The sequence below is a fragment of the Podarcis muralis genome, chromosome 13 (assembly GCF_964188315.1).
Source record: "Podarcis muralis chromosome 13, rPodMur119.hap1.1, whole genome shotgun sequence".
Lineage (NCBI taxonomy): Eukaryota > Metazoa > Chordata > Lepidosauria > Squamata > Lacertidae > Podarcis > Podarcis muralis.
This window is the reverse complement of record NC_135667.1, coordinates 39884348-39896939: the sequence shown is the minus strand read 5'-3', so window position 1 is coordinate 39896939 and position 12592 is coordinate 39884348. Positions and strand designations below refer to the sequence as shown.

General features: G+C 45.6%; 1 protein-coding gene across 1 annotated transcript in view; it reads left to right on the top strand.

Moving 5' to 3' along the window:
- The first annotated feature begins 1809 nt into the window (after positions 1-1809).
- ZNF385C (zinc finger protein 385C) overlaps positions 1810-12592 on the top strand; it is a 167941-nt gene continuing 157158 nt past the window's right edge. Inside the window, exon 1 of the mRNA XM_028702407.2 lies at positions 1810-1955. The gene's annotated coding sequence lies outside the window, so the exon portion shown is untranslated. The remainder of the gene's footprint in view (positions 1956-12592) is intronic.

The window sequence follows — 12592 nt, the reverse complement described above, 5'->3', positions numbered from 1 at the left end:
CTCTCAGCTCCACTGGGAAATGACAGAAGGCGAAAAAATCCCGTCCCCTTGCTTCACCCCTTCGTAAGTTTATTTCTATCTCCCTACTATGTCCTCTGTCAGGGCCAGTCCTACCATTAGGCAAAGAGAGGTGGCTGCCTCAGGCAGATTTTTTTGAAAGGGCAGCAAAATGTTAAGTTATTTAATTTATTATTGTTGGATTTATTTATTTTTATGCCAGGGAGAGGGAAAAAATGTCTGCCACCAAAATAACTTAGCTGGCCTTGCACCTTGATGGGGTATGGGGGGGGGTCAATATGCTGTGGCATCTCAGGCAGTAAAACATCATGATCTGGCCCTGCCCTCCATTCTTAGCTTTTCTGCCATATCTTGTATGGAAAATGCTGTTCCAGCTCACCTGTGAAGCAAAGTGAGGCAACCTTGTTCCTAATGTAGATCTTCACTCACCTATTCTTCCCTGGTGGGAGTGGGAAGCCATTTTGTGGCTTGCCTCAGGACCCAAATGTCTTGGGTCAGCCCTGTCCGTAGGAGCAAATTCCTAGGGACCCCAATAAAATTATATGAGTGAGCTGGTCCCCTCCAAGTTGATGGGCATTGCTGTTCAAATGGTGTGTGTCTTGTGATCAATTACGTGGGGTGGGGCACCCCAATATTTTATTCAAGTTGGCACCCTTGGCCCTGTCACTCACTCACTCACTCACTCACACGTCTAGTCTAAGACATTTTGGCACCTGAGGTGACCACAAAACGCCCTCCCTCCCAGCACCAGAGAAGGGGCGAGTGAAGATGTACATCAGGGAGAATCAAGTAAACCTTACCTGACAGATGAAGTGGGAATCAAAGGTTGATGTTGTGGGATGGGAGGCGCTCTGAATCATGCCAGGTGGGTGCAAAGCCCAGGAGAGCCCCCGCCATTTCTTCCCTAGGAGGAGATCAGCAATGCATCCCATTTGCCAAGAGGCTGTTGGGGGGGGGGGGCGGCACTGGGGGATGGCTGCTGAACTGGTGGCAGGTCTGGCTTCCAAGCGACATGCCACAGCCATCGCTGCCCCTGTGGCAGCGCATGAGGCATTCCTCGGAGGCCACAATCCGCTGCCCCTGTCTATCCTGCTGCCCAAGGCGGTCGCCTCACCTTGTCTCATGCGTGGGCCGGCCCTGCACACCGAACCCACCCCCCCATGCCCTTGGTGGTCCTCCCCTGCAGTGCACCTCCTGGGTTCCAGCTGTCAAAGTAAGCTGCAGCGCATGGGTGCCTGGGGAGACGGGGGCCCATCTTGCCCCAAGGGTGCCAACCTGAAAAAAGTATTGGGGGGGGGGCAGGTAAGCACAGTCCTGCGTAATCAATCACATGACACGGCCCATGAACACTATTTGAATGGCAATGCCCATCAGCTTGGAGAGGGGGGCTCTCAAATATTTTATGGGGGGGGGGGCGAAGGGACTTTGGCCCCTAGGAGTTGGTTCCAATGTTTTGTCCTTTGCGAAAAATCTTGGCTCCTGCCCTGGTTTGGTTCCCCTGCTATTTATTTTGGGTGATCCCCCCGGGGTGATTAGGCTAAACAAGCAAACACACACTCCCGACTCCTTGAAGGCAGGCGGGTGATGCCTCTCTCTCTCCCCCCCCCGTCCCCCCCCCAAAAGGAGCCAGCAATGCAAAACGTTTCCCCCCCTTGGGCGCTAATTGGTGCAGCTGTCGCGCTTGGCCCGCTCGCCCGGGTCACGGCTCTCCCCCCACCGCAGCGCGAGGCGGGGGAGCGGCCGGCAGCTACGCCCCCCACGAGCCCGGGATGGCGCGCGTGCGCGTCCCCAAGGGTCCGGGGAGGCTGGCGCGCGGCGTTGGCACGCGCACTCTGCCCTAGAGCGGGCGCCGCGCCGCTGCTTGCTGCTACCTGCTAGCTGCCCGCGAGGAGGAGAAGATGTTGCAAGCCATGCCCGGCTGAGCAGCAGCTGGCCAGGTAAACTGCATGTGGGGGGCTGGGTGCGTGGGGTTAGGGGGAGAAGGGGGGTGGGCGGTATAAAGAGGTGTGTGCATCTTAGGCGCTTGCAGGGATTCTCCCCCTCTCCGGAGAATCGCGTTTGGCTGTGCAAAAGGCGAAGGAGGCGGAACCGGTCTTTGCTGCTCCGTTAACTCATGGGCAGGTGTGCGTGGGGGAGAGGAAAAAAAGTGGGCTTTTGGAGCACGCATGAGACTTCTGCGTGCCCCACGCACCGGGGAAACGCTTTCGAAAGAGGGAAGGAGGGCAAGCCCATCTTAACCCACCCACCTGCCCTCCGTCAGAGCCTTGCATCTCCTGCCAGTCGCTGCTCCTACCTGTCAGTCCCTTCCATTCATTTTCGCTGTCTGTCATTCATTCAGCCTTTATTGGCATAATTTCGACAATAAAATTCATAGAAGAAAGGGAGGGGGAAATCCATAAAACGTGGGTAATCCAGACGGAAAGACTCGGTAGCCACCATTAAGTAGTTTTAAATTTAACTTTAAAAATCTCAATTTAAATAATCCTGAAACCGTTTTAGTAGTTTTGGGAATATCATCTAGATATTGGATTACAGATTCATTGCAAACAGATACTTTAAGCTTCGAAGGAGTCTGTTTGTCTTTGCCTGTATTCCACTTTCCACCTTCCCTTCCTAATTCCTCCCCCCGCTTCATGTTTTCCGCCTCTATTTCTCTCCTTGACCCCCCCCTCCCGTTGCAATTCACTTTCTTGCCTATTTCTCCTTCTGTCCCTCTGTTCCATCTATACCTGCTCTCACCTGGTTTTATCTCTCCAAGTGATCCGGTTTCTGTAAGAGAGAAGCAAAGGGAACTTTTGGAAAACCCTCCTCTATCCTCCTCAGGAGTCTGGATGTGGTGGGGTTGCCCCTCCTCTCCCAACTGGCGTCGATTTTCCTGTAATTTTTTTTATGTTTCGTGAACAAGGTGTTAGTGTGCTGCAGGCCAGCAGTTGTGTAAAGATGCTTTATTTAATAGGAACCAAAAATCATGTTTCAGGAGGTGGAATGTCCTTTGCAGAAGAAGGGTAGTCGGTGACCCAAGAAGGGTCATTTTGTAGGAAAACTCTGTATTGGGACACTTTTTTTGTTTAACTTGACTGTGGTTTCAAGGGATTTCAGATACAAACCGTGGGACTAATGAACTGCATGACGCATGACTTTAGCCAAATGGAAGGACATGTTCAAAAGCACATAGTCCTCATTTGTTGCTACTCCTTACAATATCGTTTTTAGTGAATGTTAGGTGTCTGAAACTTGGTTTCTCATTCTTCATTGTAAGCTTCTGATTATGGGAAACCTAGTTAGTGGCCCAGGGTATGAAGACTGCATCACTGCATCAGAACCAACACCCCCGGACAAGGTGAGCTGCGTAAGCTGCAAGCTTGCATGCTTTTGCAAACAAAATGCTTCCCCTGTCTCTAGTTGATGCTTGGTGCAAGAGTATGCAAGCTTTTGACGTAACAGATCTCTCAATCAGGCAACGGAAAAGGCAGATAACGCCTCATAGTGCACCAAGTGCTGCTGATATACGACTGTGCGGTCTTTTGAGCTACACAAGCAGTTCAGCAATGGGAAAGATAAGCAAATTGCCCTACTTTCTTTTGCTGTAGATATACACACAACACAACCTTTTTGAGTTACTCAAGTCTCAGCAGCTGCACAGAACTTTTAGGATGTGTTTGTATTACCAGCTTAAAATGCAAGTTGTTTGTCTCAATTTGGATGGAAGCTGGTTGGGGGGGGGGAATGCACAAAAATGCAGCATTTTATTAGAAACAGCAGGATTGATGTGTACACCGCTTCTCAAATTAAGTGATGGGAGTGAACTCGATGCAGAAAAAATGGGATTGGGTATTCACCCTTAAGTCAACCTTTTTTTGTGTATCTCAAAGACCCTGTGTGTCAGTAGAAGCTGGATCAATAATATATATTTCCTTACATATCTTAGCCAAGCAGACCACCTTGTGAATCCTTTAACTGAAAAGGCTCAAAATCGTTTACAGTGGTTGAAGAAGTTTTAATAGTGTTTCAGTGTGATCATTACAGAGCTCTTTAAGTGGCCAAACCCAAATAATAATAATAATAATAATTTTTTTACAGTAGGCTTGTGCTGACTTTGAAATACGCATAGTACAGAATTCATTAGACACCGGACAGAATTCTTCACTAGGTTGGTGAAGAATTCTTTCTCACTTCAGTCGTTTCCACATTTTAGTCCGGTGAAATTAGACAACGAAAGTAGTTGGTTAACACCATATAAGCTTTCAAGTTAGACACAACTCTTCCTCATACAACTTCATATTGGGCTTATGGGCTGAGTTCTGCATAACTGCTATGTGGGAAAGTGTCCATTGCCGGGCAATTTACAGCCCCACACCTCAACAAAAGTTAATTCAGTTTAAATTACTAGCTGACCCACACTGCATCATTTGAACTCTGGAGCTAACCCAACATCAACCATTTTGCATCAGCAAACGTTTGCAAATCATTTTTGTGTGTTTTTGTGTGTTTGAATCTATCAGGCTAACAAAAACTTGGCTTCCATTCTCGATGTGTTCTCTTTATTTGGGTCACATCCTATGGTTGGGAATTCTCCACTACCCATTAATCCTATTAAAAAAGAAGATGGGACAATGATTCCTCCCCTCTCTCAAGGGCACCAGTAGGATGACTGTTAATTGTACAATAACGGTTCTGGTACAGATCGAGATTGTTCACAGCGAAGCTTTGACACTTTCATTAACCTTCCAAAGGAGCTTGTCCTTGGTTGGGAATCGTAGGAGTATATAGTCCTGTTTGCTTCAAGAGTACCTTGCAACCACAGGTTTTTGCAAACTTGTCACTTTACTGGACATTAAAGCACCCAAAACCAGCTGCTGCATGGCAAACATTGTGGGGTATTCCCATATGTGAGTTTTGGACAGTTTACACCAAGGGATGTTAACAGGGCAGGATCTTCTTCCAGCAACCCAGCCAGATGGGAGGGGTCTAAATAAATAAATAAATAAATAAATAATAATAATAATTCTAAGGGCCTCTTTTCTTGCAACAAATCAGACAAGAAAAAGGAAGGGATAGTAAACATCCAAACACTTTCTTAGATCCAGTGTTTGTTTGTTTTTTAAATTACAGCAAGCTGCTGAACAAGAAATGGAACAATTCCTCAAAAAATGTGATGGATTTTTTTGGGTTTGAATAAGGCTTGTGTGTCTCAGTTTCCCAATACAAAATACAGTTGCCTGCTGTTTGGATGTGTAGTGTACATATGAGATCTTTAGTGCTTCAGTAGTCAGCACATCTCATTTTTTTTGTATTTTGTATTTCTGCAAATGCGTAACCTGAGCCCAAGTGTAGTTATAACCGCAGGTACCTTAGTTGGGGGTGGAATGTACTCAAAGAGTCCCCTTGCAAACCTCAGTACTGACCAAAGCTGTGCAGTTTACGTTACTGAGAAAAATGGGATTTCTGTACTAGAACTGTAAGAAGCTTTCATACAAATTCAGTGGGGCATTTGTGTGTGTGTGTGTTATTTTGGAATGTGTGTGTGTGTTTTTAAAAGCAATTTCAGATTCCCCCCTTGAAATTCAATATTGAAATAAAAAGCAACAGCGCACCTCAACTTCTTAATTTTTGTTTATTAATCTTAAGTCATTAATATTTGTATGAGCATGCCAGATCCAGATTTAGATGTATTGGTATTTAATATTTGATTTGTTGCTAAAACAGCATTAATCATTTGTGGGGGGCAGAATATCTATTTAAAAAAACTGAATATCCCAACAGATAGCTTCTTTCTTGTCCTTTGATTCCATCTATCTGACATCAATCTGTGGTTGGTTTTTTTCCTTTTACATTTTGTACGGCAACAAATAAAATTATCCGTAAAAACCAAGTCTTAAAGAATAAAAGGTTTGACCACCACCAGTAATTTTTTCAGCTCCAGAAGTTCCGTTAAAAAAGTTACTGCAGTACATGCAAACACAATCACGATCGGCTTTTAAAAAATACAGACCAATTGCAGTTCCTTAATGGAAAACCAAACATCATTATACAAAGCAACTGAAGGTCTATAGCTAGTAGGTGTACTTACTATTTTTTTGTGTTTCCTGCATTACCAGTGTGTAAAGTTTCCAACTGTATGGCAAGTAGTTTTGACAAAAGGGACGGGTGGGTAGGAGCGTTATTGCCGCTTATACCAGATTGATTTTGCTCAATGATTTTGTTATTATTTGAAACCACGGATGGAACATAGGAAGTTGCCTTATCATGAGTTGGGCCAGCCTGTTTTGGCTGTCAGTGGCTCTGCAGGATTTCAGACAAGGGTCTCTCGCAGCCCTAATAGGCTCCCCTAGGCCCTAATAGGCTCCCCTAGGCCCTAATAGGCTCCCCTAGGCCACATAGATAATTTCAGACTGTGGACATAGGGTAGTAATGTGCATTGATTGCTTGGCTTACTTTAAAATGGGGTTAGCTAACTCTGTTTGATTTTGGGCAGGGGGCTCCAAACCTCCTGCTCCTTCTGCTGGGTGGGGGCCCTGGACTTCAGCCCCATAGTCGTGCTCTGAGTGCAGCGCTGAAGAGATCCTTCAGGCTGGGCTTCCTGTTAGAATCTCATGAGAGCACACTGTTTGAGAGCCTTGGCAGCTGGTCCATAACGTTTATAGTTTTTGTGCCCATAAAGTAATTACGCCTTTGGCAAATTAAGCTCAGTGATCGGAAGTGGGGAACCAAGAGAAATAATCTGCAAACAGAAGAGATCAGCCGTCCCCTTGTGTCTTCAGATACATTATTCAATTAATTTGGCTACTTATGCAATGTAGATTAGCGCTTGCGGTGGTTTTATATTCCCTTTAAAAGGGCATGGAATGGACTATTTGAGGAGTGGTGTGCAGTGTGTGTTTTGTGTGTGTGTGTGCGTGCGTGCGCATGCTTAGAAACCTTACCCATGGATCTGAAGTGAAATTTGCAGGTTGAAAAGAAAATATGCAGCACAGAAGTACAGAATTCCTGCATACATTTTTCCAGCTGTCTGTGAAAATTGAGGTAGTGTATCTCCCCCCCCCTACACACACACACACACACAGAGAGAGAGAGAGAGAGAGGGAGAGAGAGAGAGAGAGAGAGAGAGAGAGAGAGAGAGAGAGAGAGAGAATATGGTATTAGCAACTAGACCAGCAGTGAATTTCAAGAGACGCTGTAAAAGTTTTGATAACACCAGTGAAATTCCTCAGGGGCATTTCTCTCATCTCTACTTTAAAGATACCTGGTCACGGCACTTAACAGAGGTGTGTGAGTGAGAGAGAAAGGGAAAAATTTGACAGCACTTGCTATTCACATGGGAGAGAGGTGTGGGACAAGACATACAGTGGAGAGAAAAACAGATAATGCTGTGATTATGGGGAAATGATGGGCAGACCAAGGAGACGGAGGGTATGCGGAGAGCGGCACATATGCAAATATCTACCAGGGATGGAAGCAACCGCACTTGAATTCAGAGATGTAGGTGCTGTTCCAGACAATTTGGCATGTTACTTTGATGCGCTGGACACACTCAATAAATGATTATGGTAAACAAGAGGGGGTTTTTATTCCCGAACCGCCTCCTTTGATAGAAACCAGCTGTGAGACGAGCAGTCGAGGGTCCCAGCTTCTTCTTATCAAAAAATGAAAACTACTTGCGGGGATCATTGAGGCACATATATTTGCTTGCTTTAATCTATTGCAATGGTATATGCAGGTGTTCTCTCTCTCTCTCTCTCTCTCTCTCTCTCTCTCTCTCTCTCTCTCTCCCCAAGAGCTGAACAGTTGTCCTTTCAGAAGCTGACGCTGAACGGCCTGTACTGTTTGCCTGAGACAGCTATGATAGGTGTTATAGTTGAAAACAAGATCATTATAAAGTTTGCACACTTCCATAAACGGAGCCATTACTTAGTGTTGCTAGGCTCTCAGCAAAGTCTGCAATTAAAAAAAAGAGATGTCTTTCAGCTCCTATGTCAGCAAAGTCCTTCCTGGAATTTGTCCCCACCCTTCTTAAACTTTTTTCGGTTTGGTACCCATTTTATACTCAAAACAAGCCGTTCCCTGGTCTCAGCCTTTTGCAGTACACAATCCAGGCATTGAGACAGGGCATGCCTTTTAAGTTGCTGTCTTGTGTTTGAGTACATTTTTGAAAGTTTGCCTACCTCTTTCCCGCAAGCTGTGATTTTATATGAGTGAAGTAGCCCTTGGTGTTCCTCCTCCACACCCTTCCCTGAGTTAGAAACATCTTACTGTACTGTATTTCTTTGCTCAGAAGCTGGAAGGAAGGCTTGAATCGTACAAAACAAACAGAATGTACAACTCTGGAACAGTGCAGAGGAGCTGGCCAGGCACTGTGTTGCCATAATTTTAGACTGATTGAAACATACAAAGACTGCTGCTCAAGCAGCAATTGCAATTTCTTTATCCGCTGTCAAGAATTATGTCCATGATCTTGAGAAATGTCAATTTGCACTGGTGAGGACAAATAAGAACTTCTTTACACGGCCCACAAATGGTCATAAAGAACGCCTGTATGTTTCAGAAACTTCTTGGAAGTCTGCCGGGAGGCGTAATAACCAGAACCGGTAATATGCCCTCAAGCTGTTTGTCAAGGAATCAAAGGAGGAAATGGCCTCAAATGTTATCCAATCTGAGTGCCTGCCTAAAGGCAGGATCCTCTGAGCCTCTGAGCAACAACAACCCGTTTCCCCACAGCTGAGGGCCTTTTTATCACAAGAGGTTTAGCCCATAGCAGCTGCAGGAAGAACAAGGCTGTCCTTGTGGACATAGGTAAAGGTAAAGGGACCCCTGACCATTAGGTCCAGTCGTGTCCAACTCTGGGGTTGCGGCGCTCATCTCGCTTTATTGGCCGTGGGAGCCGGCGTACAGCTTTCGGTTCATATGGCCAGCATGACTAAGTCGCTTCAGGCGAACCAGAGCACGGAAACGCCTTTTTTTTTTTTACCTTCCTGCCGGAGCAGTACCTATTTATCTACTTGCACTTTGACGTGCTTTCGAACTGCTAGGTTGGCAGGAGCAGGGACCGAGCAACGGGAGCTCACCCCGTCGCGGGGATTCGAACCGCCGACCTTCTGATCAGCAAGTCCTAGGCTCTGTGGTTTAACCCACAGTGCCACCCGCGTCTCTCTAGTTGCATACAAACTCTGAACATGAAATTCATCTCCTAATATTAACGTTGGTCCCCAGATTGCAAGTGACGTAAAGAACAGAATGCCACACCTGAATAAAGGTTTGGAGAGGGGACAGGGAAGGTGGATTTGATAATACGATGCCTTGAGCGGGGATAACATTTTGCACACACACCCAATTTCTTATTTTCACTATAATTCTGTTTAGCATCGTTGTTTTTTTATGGAGCTCCTCATCAGTAGGTACCCAAATAAATATAAGTTGTTGTTGTTTTGCTCTGCCTCATCTCGTCACTTTTTTTTGGGGGGGGGGAATTGCTTGCACCGCCCTAAATCCGTAATGTCTGTAAAAGGATGTGGAACATGCATCATCATATGGCAGGGATTGAATGGTGAGCCAGACATGTGTCTATATTTGCAGAATGCAAACTGCACTTGAAAGTATATACAGTCCCATTTTCTGGCCTGTGTTTCTGACCGCAAATCTACTCTCGCTCCAAACTGAAGTTGAGGTTCGTAAAGAGGCAGGCATGTCCCCATCCCTTGAGGTGCTGCTTGCCTTGTGCAACTGTATTGCTGCATCTCATGAAGTACCACAGAGTAGAGTGGTACCTCGGGTTAAGTACTTAATTCGTTCCGGAGGTCCGTACTTAACCTGAAACTGTTCTTAACCTGAAGCACCACTTTAGCTAATGGGGCCTCCCGCTGCTGCCGCGCCGCCAGAGCACGATTTCTGTTCTCATCCTGAAGCAAAGTTCTTAACCTGAAGCACTATTTCTGGGTTAGCAGGGTCTGTAACCTGAAGCGTATGTAACCTGAAGCGTATTTAACCCGAGATACCACTGTATTTTATATCCCCCCCCCTTTTTGTCATACCTCAAAAGCATGGGGTGGGGACATCCACTAATAAGCGGCCTCCCACTGTAATTACTGCTGTGTGGCAAGGATTCTAGACTAATTTTGGAGGAGGAAGTGCACTGTATTACACAACACGCGGTCAGCAAGTGATAGTGTGCCACAGCAGCAAAAAGCCATCAAGTGAAGAGACTGCTGCTTGCTCTGTGTACTGTACCAATCTTGAGCAGTGAGGCCTTAGTTAAAAACCTTTTCATCTGACACATTTAACTCCCTCCCCCTTTTTTTTGCAGCCGAGCTTTTAAGCTTAAAAGCAACAACAATAAAAAACACCCGTCATTTTAATACATGTACACATTTGCTAGGTTCACAAGCAGCTCTCTTCGTTCTTCTTTATGCCACTTTCCAGCAATCTGAATCTCTGTTAAAGATAAACAGCCAAACACACGAGACAAACAAATGAATCTAAAATTGCTTACTGAATCTACGTTGGGAATGTGGTTTTTCTTTTTTCTTTTACCTTTAATGTAGGCGAGGATTATGACAGGTTTCAGTGCATATATTTTAATCCTTGTGCAACAGTGGAGGTTAGTGTTCCTTTTAAGCAGAGGTTGAGCCATTTGTTGAAATGGACCGACCCTATGATGATGATTATTATTATTAATAATGATAATAATTTATTTCTTGTACCCCACCCATCTGACTGGGTTGCCCCACCACTCTGGGCAGCTTCCAACAAAGTACAGTACAAAGGAACGCACCAAAATATCAAATGATAAAAGCTTATTTCTATGTGATTGGGACAGACCCAGGTCTGAACAAACTGATACAAACACATGGGTTAAAATTGTTCTTTCTGGAGCTGTGTACAATTGAGGTGCGGCTTGGTTTTCAGCCTGAAATGCAAAATGCAGAAGGTAGTGTCCTATTCACCAGGCAGGGTTAGAAAGCAGCTTTGGGATTGTTGCTTTTAAAGGGTTTTGGGGGTTATTTGTACCAGGCTTGGCCAGCGTAGTGATCTCAGGCAGCCAGGTGCAGTTTTGGAGGCCTTGCGTTGTACAGTCCTACTCCGTTCTGTGCTTCAAAAGGTTTTCTGTGAGCAGCTCAGTAGGCTGGGCTCAAGACTCGCGGTCCCTGACACTTTTCATTTATTCAAATACTCATGTGCCACTTAATAGCCCTGAGTGGCTCTCAAAACGCCTTGCAAAAGATTCTTTTTCCCCCCCTGCGATGGTGGCGAAATGGGGGGCAGGCTCTCTGCTTGAACAGATGTTCTCCAGAGCCAGCCCAATCCTCACATATCCTGGATAACCCTGATGTTCCCCAGATCCCCGGCCGGGGACTGGGAGGGATAAATGCCAGTGCCTAAGCCAAGGTCTCCCTACATCTGAAGTTTTAATAAAGTTGTGGCCAAATTTTAATCCCATAACACGTTAAGTCACTATTCCACATGGGTGTCAACCAGGGTCGGGGGGTCTCTGCCTGTCCGCACAATAAAATGCCGTGCATATGAAGCCAGGGTTATTCTTCTTGGTCTTTGTTCTTCCTTTGTGTCATGCCAAGCGCCTGCTCCCTCCAAAGTTCTCTGAAGGAAAGGCGTGGGCCTAAGTGGCTGGATCTCATTTGGCCTGTGATGGAAGCCATCTTCCTTTAACAGCAGTTGGCAGGCAACGGGTCCTCTGAGGCGAGAGAGTGGGGCTGAGCGGCTGGATCTTGTTCAGCCTATGATGGAAGCAGTCCTCGCTTCCAGAGTGTTTTTCGTTTCAAAGTCCTATGTCGCTCCCCCCCCCCCCAACATTTACACAATATTCAAGAGAACCAAAGAAGTCGCTGATTTCTGTTCTGCCCCATGTTCACCTCACGCAGCACCTTTTCCGGCCTGCTGCCGTTCAGCTTCTGACAAAAACTACGTTGTTCATCCTGCTGTGGTGGAATTTTACGCGATTAATCGTGTAAGTCATCTCATTATTCCACACCATTCGTTTCCGTGCAGAGGAAACACAATCCAAATGGGTTTTAAAAACAAAACGAAAACACCCATCAATTATGTATTGTTTTCAGACAGAAAACAGCAGCAGCAGCAGTGAATCCCAATTCTGTTCGCTGGACTGATTTCCATTCCAGACATGGGACAAATAAGTGAACAGCTTCTGCTCCCGTTTCTGTCAAAAGTCTCTGATGCCCCTAATCAAGGGTACTTTACAGTGTCTCTTGTGAAAACATAGTTCGAAGGTACATGAGCAAATAATGAGCTTTCTTGAGGTAATTTCACCAACGAGGAGGCAGTGATTAGCAGAATTTTGGGGCAGTTCGGAGCAGGTTAAGTGATTTGAGCATGGCTAGGCAACCTAAGGCCCCGGGGCCGGATCTGGCCCCATAGCTTTCTAAATCTGGCCCGTGGACAGTCCAAGAATCAGTGTGTTTTTACTTGAGTAGATTGTGTCCTTTTATTTAAAATGCATCTCTGGGTTATTTGTGGGGCCTGCCTGGTGTTTTTAGTAGAATGTGTATAATAATAATAATAATAATTATTATTATTATTATTATTATTTATTTATTTCAACCCAGCC